The following is a 9,494-nucleotide window of genomic DNA, read 5'->3' as shown; positions in this document are numbered from 1 at the left end:
GCTGATAGGTCTTACATTGCAAGCAAGCAAGCTGAAATACTTGCCCCTCCACCTCTCTTTTTGCGCACATTTTACAAATCACGATCACTGTTTTATTTAATAATTATAAAATAAAGTTACATTACAAAAAAAAATAAAAAATCAAAATGGCCGCCTGGCGGCCAGGGGGTGCACGTGCACCCTAGGACACCCCTTAAAATCGCCTATGACTGTGCAGTAGATATAGTCAGTAAAAATAAAATCGCACCCGTGCGAAGTGAGCGGTGCAAACTAATTCCTGCGCGAATCAGTGTTGATAGGCATGCATGGCAATATTGTTTTTGTTGTGTATGATGTCAGTCTAGAGGTCTGCTCAGACTATATAAGTCTTTATCGTCATTTCTCATCAGTTAGTTGACCAAGCTACGGATTGTAACTTGTAAGAGTGTCGTAGTGTAATGATAAGTGACCTTATTTACCTCCAGAGAGGCCTCCAGAGAGGCGAGAAGAGGCCAGAAGATGAATATTTTAGTTTTTCAAAGTCTGTTCATTTGTATTTTAAACTTGTATTAGCTGCCTATCATTTATAACCTGTAAGATTTTCCACAGTCTGTCTAAAAGTGTGGTTATTTTATCGCTTATAAGTGATATTCATCAATTCATCAATCATCAAACAATTTTGAAATTCAAGGTTAGCACCGCTCAATAATTTTTTATGACGTATTTTACGCGGCCTAAACGCGTTCTAAATCAGGGTTAACCAATCGGGTGCCTCTGTGACTATGACATCATGGACAGATCAACAGAATCGAAGTGTTTCATTGGTCTAGCGAACTCATTTCATCATCATTTGTGACATCATAGTTTTGGTAAAAAAGCGGTCTATAGGAGCGGTTAGCACCGCTCAAAAAAAAATAAAAAATGATAGAACAAAATACAGTAAGTCAATACAAACAAGGGGCAGGGGAGGGTAGGGCTGGGCTAGGTTTGTTTGAAGGGGCAGGGGAGGGTAGGGCTGGGCTGGGCTAGGTTTGTTTTTACCAGTTGCGAACGGCTGCTGCCTGTAAGTGGTTTTTTCAGGGCGATTTTAAAGGATGCTAGTGATCCACACTTTAAGACATTCTGTAAGGCATTCCACATTTTTGTGGTCTAGCAAAAATGTCCCCAAAAATGTTATTTTCCATTTCAGCATAGCTTTGCCTATATACTTTAGTGATTTCAATCACCAAATAACATTAGTAGCCTATATTTCTGAAACTTTGCAAGAGGACAAACATGTAAAACCATCTAAATTAAAACATTTCAAAAACACACCATGAGCAGATAACCGCAATATTTTTGGGAGAAATGGGCTAAATGGGAATCGTTCAAACTGGTACTCGACATTTATTTCAAGATGGCTGCCTGCCAAAATAAGACATTTCAGCATGTCTTTGCCTATACTACTTTTGTGAGGTCAATCACCAAATACACCCATAGTATGTCTGTGAACATTTTCAGGAATTTATGACCATCAACATACTCACAGGCAAACTCTGGGATTAAAGCAAAGCGAAATCTCGTGACTTCTGAACATGTACAGTATTATTTATTTCTATCTGGTTATGTTTTCTGCATCTTCCTCTATAACGGTGTACGTTCCTGCACGTTCAGTGACAACATTTTCTCTGGTGACCAGCCTGGTGAGCCACCTGCATGTCTCTCACCGCATCCTTAAACCTCCTCTTTGGCCCTCCTCTTCTCCTCTTACCTGGCAGCTACATCTTCAGTAGCTCTGGTCCAGAGCGTCAGCTGTAGCTCTACAGGCTCATGAGAATAGTAGAAATATAAAAAGTCTAAACAGCCAAGTCTAAACAGCCAAGTCAATAAATCCAGAGCAATCAGTAATCAAATACCACAGAAACAGGCAAAAATGTCAAAAACATGAGGTAGGCCAAAAAGCTAAAAACAGGGCCCAGACAAATGTTAGTAGCCTATTTATGACCTGGCAAAGACTGTGGTCATTAACACATATGGTGCCAACCCCGAGTTTCCCGAGTTTGTATTGGTACTAGTGCTGTGCCAACCCCGAGTTTCCCGAGTTTGGGCCGTTTTTGAAAAAAAAAAAAAAAAAAAAAAAAGTTTAACCCCCATACCAACCCATTCTTTCAAACATGGCAGCCATGTTTGTTTACATCTGAAGAAAACATAAAGAAATGCTAAAATGCATGCAATTCAATAGGCCGAATGGTGCCAGAGGACATTTACCAATACAAATGATTTTTTTTTTAAATTGTTAATATGAATGCTTTAGGTGCTTTAGAGCCAGGGTTTAATTTAGCCTACAGTAACCCTACCCCTAACCCTAACCCAAATATACATGACGTCTTAATTAAATGATATGCATAGACAAATTACCCTATTTGGTTATATTTTGGCATGACATGTAATGCCAAAATACCATTTCGTGCCAAGATTTGATTCTAGACATTCCAATGGAACCAACCTTGTCATGCCACCTTGTCGGGCAGGGTGGTAAATGCCTAATGATTCAAAGATGGACAACATTTTGTCAAGGGATTAGATTAGATTAGATAAGATTAGATATCTTTATTATCCACAAGGGAAATTTGTTTTGCTCGGGTCAGTGCATATCAAGACAATACATAAATATACAATACAATAAAACACCCAGCAAAGTACTTCAGTTCTATAAAAAGTATAAAATAATTCTAAATATTAAAAGGTATTTAAAAGAAAGCAAAGTCCTCCATCTTACTGTGGAACACTTGTTGGGGGGTCCTCCATCTTACTGTGGAACACTTGTTGGGGGGTTTGTGTTTATTTAGGAGCCTAATGGCAGAGGGGATGAAACTGGCACTGGCCTTTGCCTTCTTGAGTGTAGAGGCGTCATATCTCCTTCCTGAGGGCAGGATCTTGAAGCAGGTGCTGAGATTATGAGTTGGGTCTCTCGCGATCTTTGCTGCTTTTTTCACTGTCCTCTGGTCGTAGAGATGCTGAAGGGGCAGAGCACTGCATCCCACAGAGCTTAGACCCCACTGAGGTTACCCTCCTTAGCCTTGTTGGCCTCTGAGAGACCCCCGTACCAGGCCAGGAAGGAGAAGGTAAGGAGGCTCTCTATATTGCAGATGAAAAAGTCAACCCACTGTCAATAGTGGTCCCAAGATATTTGTAGCTGCTGAACCTCTCCACCAGCTCTCCACCCAGTGTCAGCTGAGGAACAGGGTCGAGGTCATCATCCTTCCTCCGGGGGCTTATGAGAAGCTCTTTAGTCTTCTTCACTTTCAGCTGGAGGTAGTGCTCCTCACACCACTGGTGGAGCTTCTCTGCTTCTTCTTCAAAGTGAGCAGGGCAGTTTGAGGTGTCCACCAGAGCAGTATCGTCCTCAAACTTCACAGCCACGCTTGCACTGTCTGACTCTGAGCCCCTCAGGTTGTTGGTATAGAGGGAGAACAGGACTGGGGAAATCACTGTCCCCTGGGGGGCACCAGTAGATGTAATCAGGACAGAAGACGAGGAGTTGTTGACCTTAACAAACTGCTCCCTTTTAAGGAGGAAGTCCATTATCCAGAGGATCATGTGAGGATCCACCTGGAGATAAACGGCCATCACCAATTTTCAAATGGACCCTTGAGCTTTCACCTTGATTTATGTGAATGTAAATGCGTGAAAGCCTCCCCCTGTACAGACATGCCAAATTTAGGACAATCTCATGCAGTGTTGGGTAAGAACCATGTACATTTATTTTAGTGTCTGTATAGGGGCAGCATAGCTGAATGGTTAGGGAGCCCGCCTGGGGAACCAGAGCCCCTGGTTGACCCAGGTTTGATTCCAGGCTAGGGTTCCAATGTCCATGTGTGTGGAGGAAAATAGGTATCTATCTATCTGCATCTCAACTCAACACAATTAAAAGCACATTTCTTAAGCACGTTAACATGACCTGGTCATCCAAAGTGCTGTACTGTACAGATGCACTACAGTGTTCTATAGATGTAGTACAGTGGTCTGAAGATGCCTTAGAGTGGTCAACAGAACACAACAGTGGCCCACATATGCACTAGAATGGTCTACAGATCACAACAGTGGTCTACAGATGCACTTCAGTGGTCTGAAGATGCACCAGAGTGGTCAACAGAACACAACACAGATGCACAGAATGGTCTACAGATCACAACAGTGGTCTACAGATGCACTATAGTGGTCTATATATGTCGTATATGTCGTAAAGTGGTCTACATATACAATATAGTGTCTGTAGGTGCAATACAGTGCTCTACAGATGTACTAGAATGGTCTACAGGTGCACAACAGTGGTCTACAGATGTAGTACAGTGGTCAACAGATGCACTACTGTGGTCTATGCAGGACAGCCCAGGCTCTGCAACAGCTTGCCCCTACACATCAAGAGCTGCCCAGTCGACTGATATTTCATGTCTTTATTAAAGACTTGTCTGGTCTTTAGCTGAGACTGGCAGTCCATGATTTTCCTTTACTGCTGCTAATGTTTTGCTTTTGTTTATTTTGGTATTCATTGGTATTTTATTGCTAATGTCTTTATATATTGCATTGTTATGTTGTTTTCTATTTTAACTGTACAGCACTTTGGGTGACCTGGTCAAGTTAAAGGTGCTTTAGAAATGTGCTTTTACCGGTAATTGTGTTGAGTCGAGATGCAGTGGTCTAGATAGACAGACAGAAAGACAGACACACAGCCAGAGGAACCCTTACCTGGAATCGAACCTGGGTCAACCAGGGGCTCTGGTTCTCCAGGCGGGCACCCTAACCATTCAGCTATGCCGCCCAAATAAAGACATTAATAAACACTACATGGTTCTTGAGATTGTCCTAAATTTGGCATGTCTGTACAGGGGAGGCTTTCACGCATTTGAATCATTAGGCATTTACCCCCCTGCCCGACAAGGTAGCATGACAAGGTTGGTTCCATTGGAAACCTGAGGTTGTCTAGAATCAAATCTTGGCATGGAACGGTATTTTGGCATGACATATGTCATGCCAAAATAAAACAAAATAGGGTAATTTGTCTATGCATATCATTTAATGAAAACGTCATGTACCGGTATATTTGAAATTGTTTGCAGATATCCAAAACTGTAGGCAAAATTAAAACCTGGCACTATGTTTTGAATTTGGATGGGATGTGTGTATCAAGCACCCAAAGCATTCATATTAACAATTTGAATAAAATAAAATAAAAATAAACTTCATTTGTATTGGTAAATGACCTCTGGCCCCATTCTGCCTATTCAATTGCCTGCATTTTAGCATTTATTTGAGTATTGATGATCCATAAATGTACATATTATGTCACTGCGTTAGCCATCTCCCTCAATGCCTCATGCCAAAATAAAACAGACAAATTGGACATTTGTCTCAGAATAATGTATAGTTAAGACCTTATGTAGATTTTCCATTCTCTTTTTTGCATTTGCGATAATTCACTATAGCAAACACTATGCCAGAATAAACATACATGTGTCAATATTTCAAGTGGGGAACATCAACATTTGTTTACTACACATCTTGAAGATTGTAAAAATGCAAATGTTTGAAAAAATATATCAATAGGGTGCATGGGGGAGTAGTTGTTGTGGTCCAGTTTAGGCGAATTTTAACTTTTTTTGTGTTTATTTGGCTTTTAATGCACTAAACATGATGGAACCATGGCAAATCCTCATATCAATCAATTCATCTCGCAATAATGAACATAAAATGGGGTGAATGGTTTCTATCGGATGTATAGTTCACAAGCTATGTTGATTTAAAGTTTGTATTTTTCACAGCCGAAAATCCTGCAAAAAAAACATATATCGGACACGAATTGGCTCTGGGAACATCAAAATTCATTAACTAGACACCTTAAGGATTCTAAAAAGGTAGGTTAGAAAAATATATCTTTTGGGTGCGTGGGACCCATAGGCTCCTACCAGACTATATAGCCTATATAAAAATGGTGTCATTCTTTAGTGCTGAATTGTGCCGTAAATTTTAGAATTTGTGCTGGTATAGTTTTTTAAATATTTTAAGTTTTGCTGAGCCTTGCACCCCCAATTGTTTGGCTCCAAATTGGGGAAAAAAGGGTCTCATGCTCTAATTTGTGCCGTTGAAATCATCAATTGTGTTTTTATATATTAGTGGGAGAAATATGTGAAAAAGGTGTTCACTTCCGGCAGAAAGCGTGAAAATTTGCACTAAGGGGTATTTTTGTGTGCTGAATTAAAAAATTGACGGTCCCAAGCACTTTTCTCAAATTCACTTTTCTCTCATTCACTTACCATAGGGTTAGGGTTAGGAAAAATAGACCCCCCAAAAATCTTCTTTAAGTAGCATGTGAGGGGTCTATCTAGGGGGTTTTCATGATTCTGAATCCATTCCAAGCATTTGTTTTGCACAAAAAACATTCCTTGGGGAAGAAATGGACCCCACAAACTATGGTTTAGTGATGAGTCATCACTTTTCAAAGTTTTGTTGTGACCATTTCTCGGAAAGGAATGTTTTTCGTGCAAAACAAATGCTTGCAATGGATTCAGAATCCCGAAAAACACTTAGTTTGACCCCTCACAAGCTACTTGAAGAAGATTTTTTGGGGGGTCTTTTTTCCCTAGTATGGTAAGTGAATGAGAGCCACCAGATCCCATGGGAAAAGTGCTTGGGACCGTCAATTTTTGAATTCAGCACACAAAAATACCCCTAGGTGCAAATTTTCACGCTTTCTGCCGGAAGTGAACACATTTGCCTTTTTTTGTTACATATTTCTCCCACTATATATAAATATTGATATGTTATGAATTAGCAGAATTTAGCAGCAGTACAATAGTTTGACCTATAGAGGGCGGTGTAGAGCAGCAGCACTTAATAGTAGAACATAGCAGCAGAACAGTGGTGGTGTGTAGAATATCTCAAAAATGATACCAGCACAAATTCTAAAATGTACGGCACAATTCAGCACAAATGCAGCACTAAAGAATGACACCTATTTTTTATGTTTTCATCAAATGGGGATAATGGGGTGCCTACTTCACAGAGGTTTTCTCCACAGGTGGAACTCATTATGCCGATTGCACCGGCTCAGCTGGACAGGACATTCTGTGGAAATCTGCTGTGCAAACATGATTCAGGAATCAGGATAGGCCTATCTCTCTTTTACAGTATGTCTGTCTAACACAGCTAGGACCACAATGGAGACAAGCTTTTTGCGTTATCCTTCTGTATTTTACTGTAGGCTACCACTCTGTAGGCCCCTTAACTGTGAACTAAACATGATCTGCACCTGGCTCAATGACAACAGACTCTCAATTCACCTAGGCAAAACTGAATGTATCCTCTTTGGATCTATCAGAAACTTAGCCTAGTTGAGAACTTCACAATTAAAGTAGGTGACACTGTGATTGAAAGAAAAAAACACATCTGCTACCTGGGTTCCATCCTGGAGGCTAACCTATCCAGTGAAAAAATGACTACCAAGGTAATCAAAAAAGTCAACCAACGAATTCGTTTCTTGCAAAGGGTTGCCCCACTGATCAGTAGTCTATTAAATCTCGAAAGACACTAGGAGGTGCTCTTATCGGGCCCCTCATTGATTACGGAGTCCTTGTCTGGTATCGCGACGCCCCAGCTGCCTTAAAGTTAAAGCTCCAAACAGCCCAGAACAAACTAATTAAGGTTGTGCTTGGTCTTCCACCTCTGACCCACCTTACCGATCATCACCACGAAAGCGTGGGGTGGCTCAAAGTAGCTGACAGAGTACAGCATCTTGCAATGGGCCTGGTGTACAAGATTCACTACACCTCCAAGATACCATGTACCTGGCAAACTACTTCTTAAAGGTCAAGGATGTTCACGATCACAACACCAGAGGCAGCTCCACTAATCATCATCAACGTAGATAACACTAAACAAGGCGCTAACTCGTTCTCCTGCCATCAACATGTGGAACGCCCTTCCACAAGCCTTAAAGGAGAGCAAATCCCTAGCCTCCTTCAAAATTGGTATGAAAAGTCACCTTCAGACAGCTGCTACCCGTGACTTGTAAATAGACTAAGCCCCCATACCCCCCCCTTTTTTTCTTTCTTTTCTGCCTTTGTATTTGATGTTATGCTTTTGAAACTGATATTATCCTAGATAAAGTATGTTCTATCCGTCTGTCTTTCAATGTTATATGAGATACTTAAAGTGTGGTTCCTGTGGAAATAAGCCTCGGCTTTCTAGGATCTCCTTTTAGTTGACCTTGTACCAGTGATTTGTACTGTCATGAAACTGTACTTTTTTCTATTGCAAACTTCTAATACATTCTTCAATCAATCAATCAAACTCTACTTTTTGCAAACCGTTAATAAAGACACACAACACATACTTGCAGTACTCTAATATCACCTATAGAGGGCAGTATCACCTTGTTAATCACCATTGCTGTACAGTTTACAGTTTACAGTTTACAGTTTAGGCATCTAGCAGACGCTTTTAATCCAAAGCGATTTACAATAAGCAGATATACATCACTATAATAAACAAGATAATATTTCAGAGCATTAACAACAATAAACAAATGTATATGAATATCAATCTACAAAAACAATATAATCAGTGAAGAAAAAAGGATTCTAAAAAAACCTAAAAACAAATGCTAACTAGCTTCATGTATGGTCATTGAGTGATTCAGTTGTAGGCCTAGTAAAGTTTACTGAAATACTTTCATTTTAATTCTCCTCAGGAATAATAATTAAATAATGTTTATTTAGTTTGTCACTTAAGGGCTGATCTTTTAACCACATGTTTTCACCTCCAGATGTGTTGACTCAGCTGTGGCCATCAACACTTCGGATGCATTCTGTTAATCGCCCTCTTTCTCTGTACAAGACAAGTTCAAGTGCGTGCGTGCGTGCGTGTGTGTGTGTTATGTCAATTAGTCTTTTTTTTCTCCGTGGGGTGTTTACTGGCCTGGCATGCACATGCCTTAGGCTATAGCCTTGCACTGCCAGCCAGGTGGCCAATGCAACACAGGAAAGAAAAATAAATGAATGAATTGAATTGAATTGAATTGAATTGAATTGAATTGAATTGAATTGAATTGAATTGAATTTGGTTCTGTTTCCATAAAATATATGAGTTTTGTGTATGATGCAACCCTATTGGTGAATTGATCTGTGATTAGCCTAGTGGAGGGTATTGTGGTGTATGATCCTGACAGGCCGACTAGAAGCTTTTGCCTTGAGCAGGTTTTGTTTCCTGGCTAGCCTATCTATCTGGGTTGATTTTATAGGTTGTCAGTGAACAGTTAATTGCTCCTGCATGTGAAGGATATTTCTTAACCTGGATAATGATAATAGCCCCGAGACACCGTTAGCTGATAGGCCTATATAGGCCTGCACATCGATTTGGACCTTATGGACATGTCTGTCTGTCTGCACTCTGTCTCCCTCACAAAGACAAAGAGCTCATGACGGATGTGCTTCGAGCCAGAACACTATTAGGCCCCATTTACACTGTCAGCCAAATCC

This window comes from Nannobrachium achirus (genome assembly GCF_963921795.1).
Source record: "Nannobrachium achirus genome assembly, chromosome: 7".
Taxonomy (NCBI): domain Eukaryota; kingdom Metazoa; phylum Chordata; class Actinopteri; order Myctophiformes; family Myctophidae; genus Nannobrachium; species Nannobrachium achirus.
This window is presented reverse-complemented; position numbering follows the sequence as displayed.